Below are 14,217 nucleotides of genomic sequence, written 5' to 3' on the forward strand. Positions count from 1 at the left end.
CAAAAGCAAAAATTGAGTAAAAAGTAAGTGATAGGCTATTATGATAGAATATGATCACTGAAATTCAAAATTACTATCCAGAGTCATCAAGAATATTAAGGTACAGAAATAAGCAACAGAGAAAAAAGAGATAGACACTTTCCCAGTTGATTTTATCATTGTTGTATATGACAATAGGGTGAAACACTAACACAACAACAACAACAACAACAAAACAAAAAACAAAGTCATTAGTTAAACACTTTGATGTTGGAATGTTTGAGTGATAAATATGACATAATACATTGTGATATTAGGAAACTGAATTTGACCTTAAAGTATATAAATCATTTGGGAGAAAGTACTATATTTTTGCCAAAGACTAATTATCTAAGTAAGTAGGTCATTTTGTTTGTTTTTCTTTTTAATGAAATGACCAAATAGTAAAAGAATTATTGTACCTGGAATTGTCTTGCATTGACTGAGTGTGCTTGTTTAAAGGTATCTATAAGACTTTATTGTTCTACTCTGTCCATAACTATAGGTACCAGGTTACAGAGAACTTAATATAAGAGGAATAAAACAGAAGCAGAAGGCTGCCAGGACGTATTGAGTAATTGGACATCTCCAAACAGCCAGCTGACCATTGAAAAGGACAGTTAGTTAACAATGAAATATAGGCAGGATAGTCTAAATTAATAAAGACTTCTCTAGGGGCGCCCTGGTGGCTCAGTTGGTTAAGCATCAGACTTCAGCTTAGGTCATGATCTCACAGTCTGTGGGTTCAAGCCCTGCATGGGGCTCTATGCTGACAACTCAGAGCTGGAACCTGCTTCAGATTCTGTGTCTCCCTCCCTCTCTGCCACTCCCCTGCTCATGCTCTGTCTCTGGTCTCTCAAAAATAAATAAAAATTAAAAAAAAAAGAAAGGCTTCTCAGGATCGGTAGAACAAGGCAGCAAGTGATTTTTGTTTTTCCTCTGTCCATCCTTCACATTTTTCAAAATCAAGAGAAAGACTGAAGAGTTGAAGATGGTGTTTGTAACACAACCTACAGTATAATGACACATCAGTCCTACCCTTTGAGCAGATTTGTTCCAGAAATCTCACTCATATCATCCACAGTCCCAAGGAACCAACAGGGTGTGCTGAAAGAACAGAGCAGAAGTTGTTTGCTAAAATAAATGTTTTGAGAGATTTTTATAATATTTTATGATTTAGTGATATATTGATCCTTAATAGTTTCCTCAGTTCAAAGATCATTCTTATAATAATGAAATGAAAAGAAAAAAACTCTTTTCACCATTTGCCCTCATAACCCCCGACTGCCATTTTCCTCAACCTCTAATTATTTTTTAGTTAATAAAGGAAAAGAATTTCTTTCTAAAACTTATGCTTGCGACTCAGGGTTTGAACTCACAGTGCTGATTGTATTACTTAATGTGAAAAGGGAAAAGCTTAATTACACTCTACAAGCAGTTCTAAAATTATTTTATTAAATTGGTGACTAATCAAAATCTTTTTCTTTGAGGGAAAAAATGAAAGAAAATTGATTAGAATTTTGAATAGCAAGAGAAGTTTAGTGTACATAAAATAACTATTTTTTCTAAATGGATCACTAAACATTGTTGAAGGTCTATGAAAGAATGAGATATTGTACTATATTTTTAAATTAGTAATTTAAGTAAACTATATTAGAATCACAAATGATTTGCTTTTGAAAATAACTTTTGCAAAGAATTAGGTTTTCAGACTTGTTCCTAAATTAATAATGGGGTGACATCTTCATATACCACTATAAATAGGACAGTAAGGAGTTTGCAGTCAATGAACACAAATTTGTAGAAAACTTAACCTTTCATATCTAACATAGCTATATCTTTAATTAATGAAATTATTCACAACTATATGTTAATAAATGCAGTTTCTTCCAACAATATATGTCTTCAATTTTATGTAGCAAATACCCTGAAATAAAACCATTAAAAAAAAAAAACATGATTATTAACTGAAGTGTCAGGAGAGAGACATATAGTAGAAGTAGACACTATTCAATTTGATTTTATATGTATATATGTGAAATCCCCAAGAGCATGCAGAGGATTTCTAGGTTGATACTAAGAGGATAATTTTTTAATGTTTATTTAGTTTTGAAAGAGAGACAGAGGGTGCAAGCAGGGAGGAACAGAAAAAGAGGGAGACAGAATCCAAAGCAGGCTCCAGGCTCTGAACTGTCAGCACAGAGCCCGATGCAGGGCTTGAGCCTACGAGCAGTGAGATCGTGACCTGAGCGGAAGTAGGACGCTTAACTGACTGAACCACCCAGGCGCCCCCTAAGAGGGAATATTTTTTAAAGATAAATTATTCAGTATTTTAAAATTCTCTGTCAACATAGATTGAATTGAAAATACCTAAAATAGGGGCGCCTGGGTGGCTTAGTCGGTTAAGCGTCCGACTTTCGCTTAGGTCATGATCTCACGGTTCGTGGGTTCGAGCCCCGCGTCGGGCTCTGTGCTGACTGCCAGCTCAGAGCCTGGAGCCTGTTTCAGTCTGTGACTCCCTCTCTCTCTGACCCTCCCCTGCTCGCGCTGTCTCTCTCTCTCTCTCCTAGAAATAAATAAAACATTAAAAAAAAAAAAGAAAATACCTAAAATATAGTAAATAAATACTACATGTTTCATCTGTTATTCTAAATAAATATAAGTAGAGTTACTAAAATAGCAATTATTTAAATAGAAAAATAGAGTACATCTTCTGCTTATAGTTCAGAATATGTACATTGAAGTTATTTTAAAAAAGACAGATACAAAGAATAAATACCTAAAACCCCACACCCATGTATGCATCATGGATAGGTTATAAAGACTTCCCTTTGTACATTTTAGATGTGTGAACAGTATTTCTCCAAAGCATATGATGAATAGGTGCATGATGGCTGTGGCCTGCTGAGACAGGCCAATGGCATCTCAGTTGTGGTTACTTGGGCATCTGGCTTCTGACTAAATTTTCAGATTTGTAATAACTTTAATATAAGTGTAACATTTACCCTTTTATAGAAAATATATCTCCAAATCAGTCTCTTCTGGAATAATATGATCAGGGTTTGTGTCAAATGAACAGCAGAGAACTTAATGGGGTTAAGAGAAGTGAGGTCTATAATTTCTTCTCATTTCATCTATAAGAAAAGAAATTATCGGCTTCCATATGAAGTATGTCATTGACTCTAAAAAGTTTCACTATAAATCATCACTAATTTGCTGTAGTTCTTTATTTTGAAATGTGAAGATCATTAAAAAAATATAACACATTTCACAAAATCATGAATGTAGATAGATCATTACTTCAGATCATCCAACAGCAGGCTGGGCATTGATGTGTCAGTGTGAAGAGAAACATCAGACATATGTGAATGCTGTCAACATACCCATAGATCAATTCATCAGCCGCAAGAAATGCATCTCTCAGCAGCAAGGTTAAGGACTGGGTGTTTTTTGAGAAATATGCAGAGGTATTTTTGTCAGTCTACTTTTGCGCACCCACTGCTCTCTTCTTTCCTCCTGTCTCACTTATGCACCCTTGTGATACTATCATTCTGAAGATCAGTCCTCATCATTACAGTCAGTGCTCCTGCACAATATTTAGCCCAATTTGAATAAGATTAATTGAATTAAAAATTAAATATGGAATGTGATTTTGTCAGCATATTTGTATTGTTTTCTTTTCCTTTTTTTTCCCATGAAGGGAAGTTTCCTAAGCTGTGGCAAAAAATAAATGTTTCAATATGCATATAACTTCAAGTTATATTACAAAACCTCAAGTTCCCCAGGCTTCAGGATATCATCTCTTCTTTGAATTCCTACCCAACATAGGTCCTTACACAAAGCCTCCTTCCTACCTGTCTGCAAGAATCCCATGCTTTTCTCCTTTCTTCTTTTTCTCCTTTCTTCCTCCTTTCAACTTATCTCATTTATTATTGCTGAAAATCCCTGAGAATCCTTGCTAACTCAAATGGATTGCTATCGCCTCTTGTGGATTGCTGCCCAGGCATCATTTTGGGTCACTTGTTACAACTGCATATCTGCTTTCCTGACTACTGATGGCCTCACTAGTTTACTTTTCTCTAAACAGAACAAAGTAAAACTAATAAACCTTTCCTGAAATATTAATGAAAATGAAAACTTTATAGTGTACTGAAGAGATGGGAAAAATAAAAGAATAAAGCACAATACAGTTCTGAAAGTTAACCACTAAGACCCGTATCTGCCATGTCTCTCTGACTCATCGTCCTGTCACAATTGTTAAAGATCTTGGGACGCCTGGTAGTTTCAGTTGAACAGTTGACTCTTGATTTAGGTTCGGGCCATGATCCCAAGGTCAGGGGATTGAGCCCCATGTCAGGGTCTGCTGAACGTGGAGCCTGCTTGAGATTCTCTCTCACTGTCTGCCCCTCTTCCACCCTCACTGTCTTTCTAAAAAGAAAGGAGAGGAGAGGAGAGGAGAGGAGAGGAGAGGAGAGGAGAGATCTTTTCTATACAGTACGCAAGGGCTTATTTTCAAGCCCACTTTATTCTTATTCAAGTTCCATCATTGTAGCCAAAAAAGTACTAAAAAATTACTTCTATTAATCTTTAAAAAGATCAAAGTATATCCTCAATGCAGACAAAGATTTAATTTTTAGATTAAAGCACTTGCATTGGATTGACTCACTGGTAAAGTTTCTGAGAGTTGTGTAATTACATTACATTTTACACCTTCTCACCCACACATACATATACACACCTGTCCTCCCCAAACTAGGACAAGGACACATTTCCAAGTACAAATTCTCCCCAAATTTACAGGGGAAAATTTTTTTATCACCTCCACATGTCAATTCTGCAGGCAAATAATTTAGATCCCACTCTCATAATAGGAAGAATATAACAGTTCTTTCCCTGCAGTAAACTTCCCTCCTACACACAGAAAACAATTCAAAAAATATTTTTTAATGTTCATTTATTTTTGAGAGAGAGAAAGACAGAGACAGAGACAGAGCATGAGTCGGGGAGAGGCAGAGAGAGAAAGGGAGACACAGAATCTGAAACAGGCTCCAGGCTCTGAAGTTTGGGACTTGAACTCCCAAACTGTAGGATTGTGACCTCAGCTGAAGTCAGACACTTAACTGACTGAACCACCCAGGCACCCCTACACAGAAAACAATTTTTAAATGTATATAAAATGAAAAGTAATACATTACCAATGTAATTTCATTGGTGATTTTTATTTTAACTTCATATTTTATTATAATATTGTTGCTTGTTGCCTACATCATTTGAAGGCCTAAGAATACATATACAAACATGCACACACATATATTTTATATATTGAATATTGCAATTCCCTTTACTTTTCCCATGATTTGTAATTAAAATGATCAATGTATTTAGTCAAAGGCAAGATGTTCACATCATTTGCTTTGGTAAAAGGGAATTCGTTTGTTTGAATTTGTGCTTGAATGTCTAATTATGTTGTTTTGGAGACTCTAGGGATTTTACAATTACCTCTTCAAATGAAAATTGATCAAGGTTGAATATCAAAGGAAATAGAGAAAGCCTTTTAAATATATTTGGTTTCAGAAACTTCAAAAGTATACTCTAGTAGGTACTATTTCTAGTTACAATGACGTGTCTCTTACTGTTTGTACTATGCAGCTACATGAGCAAGGATTGACCCAAAAGTTGTAAGCTTCTGTTAAGAATATCAACAGGTAAAATATTTTTTGCAAAATGTAAATGGAACCCTGAGCCTGGATAAAATGTTTTTATTAATTCTACAAGTTCAGTATCTACTTATGTTTTTTTTAATGAATTTTATGTTTTGTTTGTTTTCCTTTCTGTTTTACTGTAAGAAGTAAGGATATATTTATTGCAAGCTGATGCTTCTGTCATTTAGTATTTAGAACAATAATACATGAACATGTTTAATTGCTGATTAAAAGTTTTCAAAGCAAAATGGAATTTTAAATCACATAACTTTGCAATGAAACTTGTTTGCATTCTGTACTATAAGTGAGTATGACTTTTTTTTTCTACCTCTTAGCTCACTTATGGGACATGACTGACTCATTATATCTGTAGTTTGAAGAATGTTCTTATATCACCATATCTAAAATTTAAACTGTTAGCATTATTTATTAAAATCAAATGTTATTTCATGCATGAAGGAGGCAATCATTATTATTAATTATGCAATCATGCCCAAAAGCAAACAGAAGCATAACTAGTAGGATTCTATTCAAACCATGGAAATTCAAATGTAATAATTGAATTAATGAAATGTGCCATTAGAGGTAAGAAATAAATTGATCATTCAGCAGAGACCAACTAGTTGACTTTTTCATACTTTTATGCAATTATATATCAGATTTGAGTTAAAGCAATTATATATCAGTATTTTTAGGTATAGATTATCTGTGGAAAACCCAGATATCCATGAATGAGCATTTCTCTCCTTGTTTACATTATTTCTATAAACAGAATTGGTAAATTTTTTCAAGACAAATCTATTTGGGAAACATGACTTACAGGTCTTTCAGTTTGCTTTTGCAAACCATGAATTGTTTTACTTTATTTTGTTGTTGTTGTTGTTGTTTTAATAAGCAGAATTGCTTTAAAAGCTTTTATTTTGTGTGTCCTTCTCTGCCTGGCTTATTTCGCTCAGCATAACACCCTCAAGGTCCATCCATGTTGCTACACGTGGCCAGATTTCATTCTTTCTCATTGCCATGTAGTATTCCATTGTATAGATAAACCACATCTTCTTGATCCATTCCTCCACTGATGGACACTTAGGCTCTTTCCATGTTTTGGCTATTGTGGAGAGTGCTGCTATGAACATTGGCGTACAAGTACCCCTATACGTCAGCACTCCTGTATCCCTTGGGTAAATTCCTAGCAGTGCTATTACTGGGTCATAGGGGAGTTCTATTGTTACTTTTTTGAGGAACCTCCATACTGTTTTCCAGAGGGGCTGCAACAGTTTACATTTCCACCAACAGTGTAGGAGGGTGCCCATTTCTCCACATCCTCACCAACATCTTGAGTCCTCTGATTTGCTCATTTTAGCCACTCTGACTGGCGTGAGGTGGTATCTCAGTGTGGGTTTCATTTGTATTTCCCTGATGAGGAGGGATGCTGAGCATCATTTCATGTGTCTGTTGGCTATCTGGATGTCCTCTTTGGAGAAGTGTCTGTTCATATCTTCTGCCCATTTCTTCGCCGGGTTGTTTGTTTCTCAGGTGTGGAGTTTGGTGAGTCCTTATATATTTTGGATACTAGCCCTTTATCTGATATGCCATTTGCTTACATGTATAGGAGGATTAGGAGGAAGTTAATGGAGGACCATGGGGGCGAAGAAGGGGAAGAATGGTGGAGATTAGGGAGGTAGGCAAACCATGAGAGACTCTTGAATGCCAAGAACAAACTGAGGGCAGCTGGGGTGGGGGGACGGGGAAGGAGGGTGATGGGCATGGAGGAGGGCATTTGTGGGGATGAGCACTGGGTGTTATATGGAAACCAATTTGACAATAAACTACTCAAAAAAAAATAAAAGCTTTTACTTTGTAAGAAAATAGACTGCTGTTGAGTATTTTCTCTGTTAGAAAGACTCACAAGATGTTTGTTCACTAATTTGTTCAAATAGGTCAGCTGTGACTTGTTACATGACAGCTATGTATCCGTACACAGAGGAGCTGTGTCTAAGTTATGTGTGAAAATGTTACTGTAATCACCCCTGATACCACATGTATAAAAAGAGCCTTAGGCTATTCTCCTAATATATCCTGTTAACACTTCTATATTGGTATTACATAAGATATTGGCACACTTCTGAAAGAAAAAAAATCCAGAGAGTTTTATCCATTAAAATCCCATTATGGAAATTATACAAGTTATTTGTACCCCGGGCTGGCTCCAGGCAATCTTGAAGTTGGTGCTTGTTCTGGGTCCTGTGCAGGGTCTTGCTCAAAGTATCTGTGGAACTGATTGTATGTAGGTTACAAAATAAGCGTTTAAGGTGGCACCTCTTCTAATAATCCTAGTATTGTTTAAGCCAAAATCTATGGCTTTTGTGTATCTCAGTGCATGATGGCACTGCCCACTGAGTTGTCTGAGACAACAAATGACTATCTTGATGCCTCCCTTCCTTCACCACCATATGCAATTGTTTATCAGCTCCTGTTGGTTCTCCATCCTGAGGATGCCTTACTTTCCTACTTCTCTTCTTCACACTTAACTGCCAATGCTCTAGTTCAACTGTGCATAGTATTCCATAGGACTCGTGTGGTACTCACCTACCCCAACTCCGCCTCCAGCCTCCTTTCGTTCCATCATGCTCTATAGTTCTTTCAGAATTGTCTCTCTTAAGTATGAAGATGGATTTGTCTTTCCATTTAATTTTAGTCAGTAGCTTCTTAGACCTTCCCAAAAATTTTGAATATGAGACTTAGTTTTTCTCCTATATAGACTACTCAGCTCTACAGAAATACTAGGAATATCTGTATATGATGTGCCATTTCGTATATCACTTCTCTTTGTTGTTTGTTATTTTTAAGTTGAATGCGTGAAAAAGTGCACACACTGAAACTGGGTTTTTTTGTTTTTTTGTTTGTTTGTTTGTTTGTTTAAAGTTTATTGCTCCATGCTGTCAGTGCAGAGCCACACAGGGCTTGACCTCACAAACCAACAGATCTCATGACCTGAGCCGAAATCTAGATTCAGACACTTAACCAACAGAGGCACCTAGGCACCTCTGAACTGAGACTATTTTAACCAAAATTAAACAGTCTCTCTCTTTTACATCTCTGTTTATATAAATATATAAAATAATTCATGCTTACCAAGACAATACTGAAAACTACAAAAGATAATTTTTTTTAAGTACATGAACTTTACAACATGGAGATTACTATGAACATTTCAAATTTCATTCCATTATGTTTCTACACATTTATTCCATATATTTTAATACCTTTTATTATCACTTAACATTATATCCTAAACATTTCCTTTTCCTAGAAATTTTTGCTGAATAAAATTTTCATGATTACATTAAAATTCATTTATGGATGCTCTATAAATCAAATATTTCTTTATTGCTAGATACTCAGTTTACATCCACTTTTTACTATTTATACAATGAGCATATTTTTAACATTTTGGTTATGTTATTAATATAGACACCAAGATGTAGAACTATTGGGTAAAAAGACAAAGAAATGAAAATATCTTGAAGTATATTATTTCACTGCTTTCCACAATATTTACAACTTTGCATTCTCCCAATTCAACTATGAAAGTGTCTTATCTACAAATCTTACAGCCTTGAATATTCTTATTTTTGTAATTACTCATTTGGAGAAATAATCATCTTATAATATTTTAGTCCATGTTTAAGCAATCACTTCTAAAACTGTGGAACTATTTTTAACCACAGTTAAAATAGTTTCTATATATTCATTGGGTATTCTGCTTAATTGTTGTTATTTTATCCATCCATTTCTTAACTTTTTTGTAATAATTTAAATCATGACCACAATGTAAGGATATAACGTTTGTCATATTTGTTTTACTATTTTCTAGTTTGTGATTTGCATTTAATTGTATGCCTGCATATAAATAACTTTACATTTAATCCATACAATCAATTATTAAATTTATTATTTCTAAAATCACTATTAAATTTAAAAAGTACTCACACATTCCAAAATTTGACTATTCAAATTTGACTAAATTAATTTCTGTTCTATCTTTTTCCTTATTTGTTTAATTACTTTATATTAACTTTTCAGTCAAGTGTAATTTCAACTAAGCTATTCAGGCATTAGGAATTTAGCAATTTTATCAAACTAATGTGTGCAAACATGCAATTATGGTTCCTTGACTCTTGGGTTTTTAGGGGATCAACTCAGTTATTCAGAAGTGACTTTCTAATTCAAAATTGTCTGTGTCAAATAAAAGGAGGACTACAGAACAAAAAGCAGCTTTCCAGAATAAGGAATCTCATATTTTGGTGAGAGAGACCACCTGAGGAGTCTAGCACAGCAGAAGAATCCTACCTGAGGATCTGCTTCCATAATACTCCATAATATTAGGGCTTATTCTGCCCTTTAATTTTGAATTCACAGATTTACTCGAAAATCTGTCCCAGTAGCTACAAGATCACATTTAGCTGAATGGAAGAAAGGTGCATAGAGGACAAAGGAATAGTATAAAGTTGAAGCTATTTGTGTGTCTGTGTGTTTGCAAATGACCTAACAACAGGATTATTATAGACAAGTAGTGAACAGATTGTTCAGATTTGTCTATTGTTTATTTATTACTGGCCTTTTAACGGCAATTCATATGCTTATTTAATAAAGAATTCACTGTTACAGTACCAGAGAAAGCATGCTTCAAAACAATTTAGAATTAGCATGCAATCAGTAATTCAAAAATGCAATGAAATACACGGAATTTGAATAAGTCAGAAAATGTGACCAGTTCATCCTGCAATTATTTCAGACCCAGTGGACAAAGGAATCGATGTTTTCTTAGCTGCAATGAGTTTTACATTCCCTAGCATTGCCAGAGAGTGAATTACAGTATCAGGATCTTTCTCTTAGTAGGCCAATCATGTCTGATTTTGCCATTGTCCTCACTGCATACACCTGCTATGGAAATTTAATATACTAAACAACATGCCTCCTTTTTCCTGTTGCTTCCAATTGGATTTCATGCATTTGCATCTAACTCAGAAGGCTGTCACATTATATGCAACGATTTAGATTCAGCAAGTTTAATCACATCTAAAGACGATTAAAAGAAAATTTTAATCATCCATTTTCTTAGTTTGACCTAATTTCTTATTAAGTCAGTGCTCTGTCTTGCATTTCATTTTTTACTGAATATTCTGTATAATGTTAACATCTTCTATTTAAAAGGATGGGACATGTTTTAGAAATATGTTAATATGGTAGTAATAGGGATGCAGTTACAAGAGCTTTGCAATCATTCACATTCTTTCTTTAGACTGCCCTGTCTGTAACAACCCTTTTGACCTCATAAGCTTGAACACTTTTCCCCCACGTACAGTTTTTCCCCTCTCATTACCAAAATGCTAAGTTGAGACCGTTAACATCTGCCTAGAACAGATGTCCCTGAAGTTCTCCTACAGACATAAAATTTCCCTGAAAGCCAAAAGTATAGGTGTTATAGTGAAGCTGTTTTTTTTTTTAAACATACGGAATTTATTGTTTCTTTTTTCCTGGCATGATACCATTTCTTCTTTTTAAGAAATTCTTTCACATGATTAGTTCCAAATTTGATTCAACTTATGCAGTTGTTTTAAACTCTGTATTTCTCAAAACTAAGACTTATTCAAGACAGTTTAATTATTTTTAAATCAAACCCAGTAGCATTTAACCTGTATCCTCAAGCAGTATTGAATCACTGCTCTTTATAGTGCAATAGGGCATAAAAATAGCAGTTCAAATGGTAAAATATATATGTGTACATATATATCCATGAAAATACATGAAAGGTATTCAGCTATAGTAGAAACAAAATGAAGTCACTTTAGAAAATGAGATCTTATACCAATTCCTATTAAATTGCCAAGTATTTAGAAAAGGGGAGGAGAGAAAATGAAGAACCACCCTCTCCACACTTCTTTGCTCATTGGCTTTGTGCCAAGGCTCCTTTTCATCACTTGGCCAGGCCATTCATGCTCCTGCCATTGCCTTCACTTCTTGCCTGCACAGAGCCTACAGATAATCCAGAGACGAAAGTTTAGGATCTTCTCTGGTCTTTTCTAAGTAAGTGTCCTGAGTCTTGTGCATGCATGTACACATGACACTTTTTAAGTTTTTATTTATTTATTTTTGAGAGAGAGCAAGGGTGAGTGGGTGGGGACAGAGAGAGAAGGAAAGAGAAAGAATCCCAAGCAGGATCTGCACTGTCAAGCAAAGCCCTACCTCACAGTGAGATCATAACCTGAACCAAAATCAAGAACTGGATGTTTAACCGACTGAGCCACTCAGGTGGCCCTTTCAAATGGCACTGTTTAATGCTGTAATCTCCCAAAGAAACTTTCCCCAGTGTTTTCTCCCAGCCTTTTTCAGTGCTCTTGAGAATGCCTCAGGATATAATCTATTGACTCAGGCTGCAGTAGGCTGCTCATTTACTTTGAAATGTTTTTGAGGGAAGGGGGAGGGGCAAGATGGCGGAGAAGTAAGGAGCTCCATACTTGCACTCATGTCCATATATCACACGGAAAAGATCTGAAGCCATTGGAAACCTTACAAAACCTGAGAGACTGGGAGAAAAAGGACGCAGAATCCACGGAGAAAGCCTTCTAACGTGAGTACGAACCGGGGAAGATAAAATCGGGCCGGGATCGGAGACTCCAGGGTGGGAGACGATTCCCCTCTACCCTCTACGGGGAGTGAGAGGGGAAAAGGAGAGAGTCCGAAAAAGAAAAACCTCCGCTCAGGGCATAGAAAGACCGTACTTGCCAAATACCTGCGCGCGAGGTCCCCTCTCGCCAACTGGTCCTGGAGGGGCTGAGCACACAGACTGCTTCTCTGTGCGGGCTCCTGGAGGGCTGCACTTCTAGAGTGGCGGCGCGCTTGCTGCCATTGTCCTCCCGGGAGGCTGGGGCCCCTGAAAGAGCCGCGCGACACCGGGTGTCCGCGATCCTGGCTGGATGGGACTCGAGAGGGAAGGCAAAGAACTAAAAACTTGGAAATTTGCCTGTGAGTTCGTGTTTCGGGTGACGAGCCATAGAGCGAGCTGGTTCTACTCACTCCAGTGGGCTCGGCGCACCCTGCAGGCAAGCCCCCGCCCATGCTCGCCAGCCTGACCCAGAGAAGGAAGCAGCGATTCTGACTCCACCCCCAGAGCTCAGCAGGGAGCCTGGAATTGCCCCAAGGGGGTTGCCTGGGAAGCTGTGTCTAAGGCAATTTCAAAGGGGTGCGCGGACTGGGATTTGGAGACCGGGACTGGCCTGAGTTGAAGAGTGCAACCAACTTCGGCTGCGCCCCTGGTACAGGGGAGTTTACACGCCCAGAAAAGGGAGGTGCAGCGCTTGNGCGCGAGGTCCCCTCTCGCCAACTGGTCCTGGAGGGGCTGAGCACACAGACTGCTTCTCTGTGCGGGCTCCTGGAGGGCTGCACTTCTAGAGTGGCGGCGCGCTTGCTGCCATTGTCCTCCCGGGAGGCTGGGGCCCCTGAAAGAGCCGCGCGACACCGGGTGTCCGCGATCCTGGCTGGATGGGACTCGAGAGGGAAGGCAAAGAACTAAAAACTTGGAAATTTGCCTGTGAGTTCGTGTTTCGGGTGACGAGCCATAGAGCGAGCTGGTTCTACTCACTCCAGTGGGCTCGGCGCACCCTGCAGGCAAGCCCCCGCCCATGCTCGCCAGCCTGACCCAGAGAAGGAAGCAGCGATTCTGACTCCACCCCCAGAGCTCAGCAGGGAGCCTGGAATTGCCCCAAGGGGGTTGCCTGGGAAGCTGTGTCTAAGGCAATTTCAAAGGGGTGCGCGGACTGGGATTTGGAGACCGGGACTGGCCTGAGTTGAAGAGTGCAACCAACTTCGGCTGCGCCCCTGGTACAGGGGAGTTTACACGCCCAGAAAAGGGAGGTGCAGCGCTTGGTTCAAGAAGGGACTGGAGCACCCTCACTCTCCTCCCCACAACCGCCAAGGCAAAACTCCCGCCTGAGGCATTGGATGACGCCACGCCCAACCCTGCCTGAGAGGTGCCCTCCTCCCCCCCTTTTTTCCTTTTTTTCTTCTCCTTTCTCTTTTCTCTTTTTTCCCCAGAACACTGACCTGATTAACTCTGGTCGTCAGCTTGCTTAAACAATCACAATGAGTCCATTCTGTAGATGTAAATNGAAACAAGGCAGAGTACACAAGGTGGAGAGTCCCAATTATCACTACAATTGGAAAATAAAATAACCAAGGTCCCAACAAGAGAGACAAGAGATACCATTCAAAAAATAGTCTCTGAAAGGATAGGCCCTGGACAGTCAGAATCTTCTTGGATACAGCAGCGCTCATAGATACAGAGAGCATAACAGGTCTTTAAAACAAACAAGAGCCGGAAAGCTAACTAAAATGATGAAATGAAACAGCTCTCCTCCAAAGAAACTCCAAGAAGAAATGACAGCTAATGAACTGCTCAAAACAGATAGAAGCAGCATAACTGAACAAGATTTTAGAA

This window comes from Crocuta crocuta, unplaced genomic scaffold, assembly GCF_008692635.1.
Source record: "Crocuta crocuta isolate KB4526 unplaced genomic scaffold, BGI_CrCroc_1.0 scaffold247, whole genome shotgun sequence".
Lineage (NCBI taxonomy): Eukaryota > Metazoa > Chordata > Mammalia > Carnivora > Hyaenidae > Crocuta > Crocuta crocuta.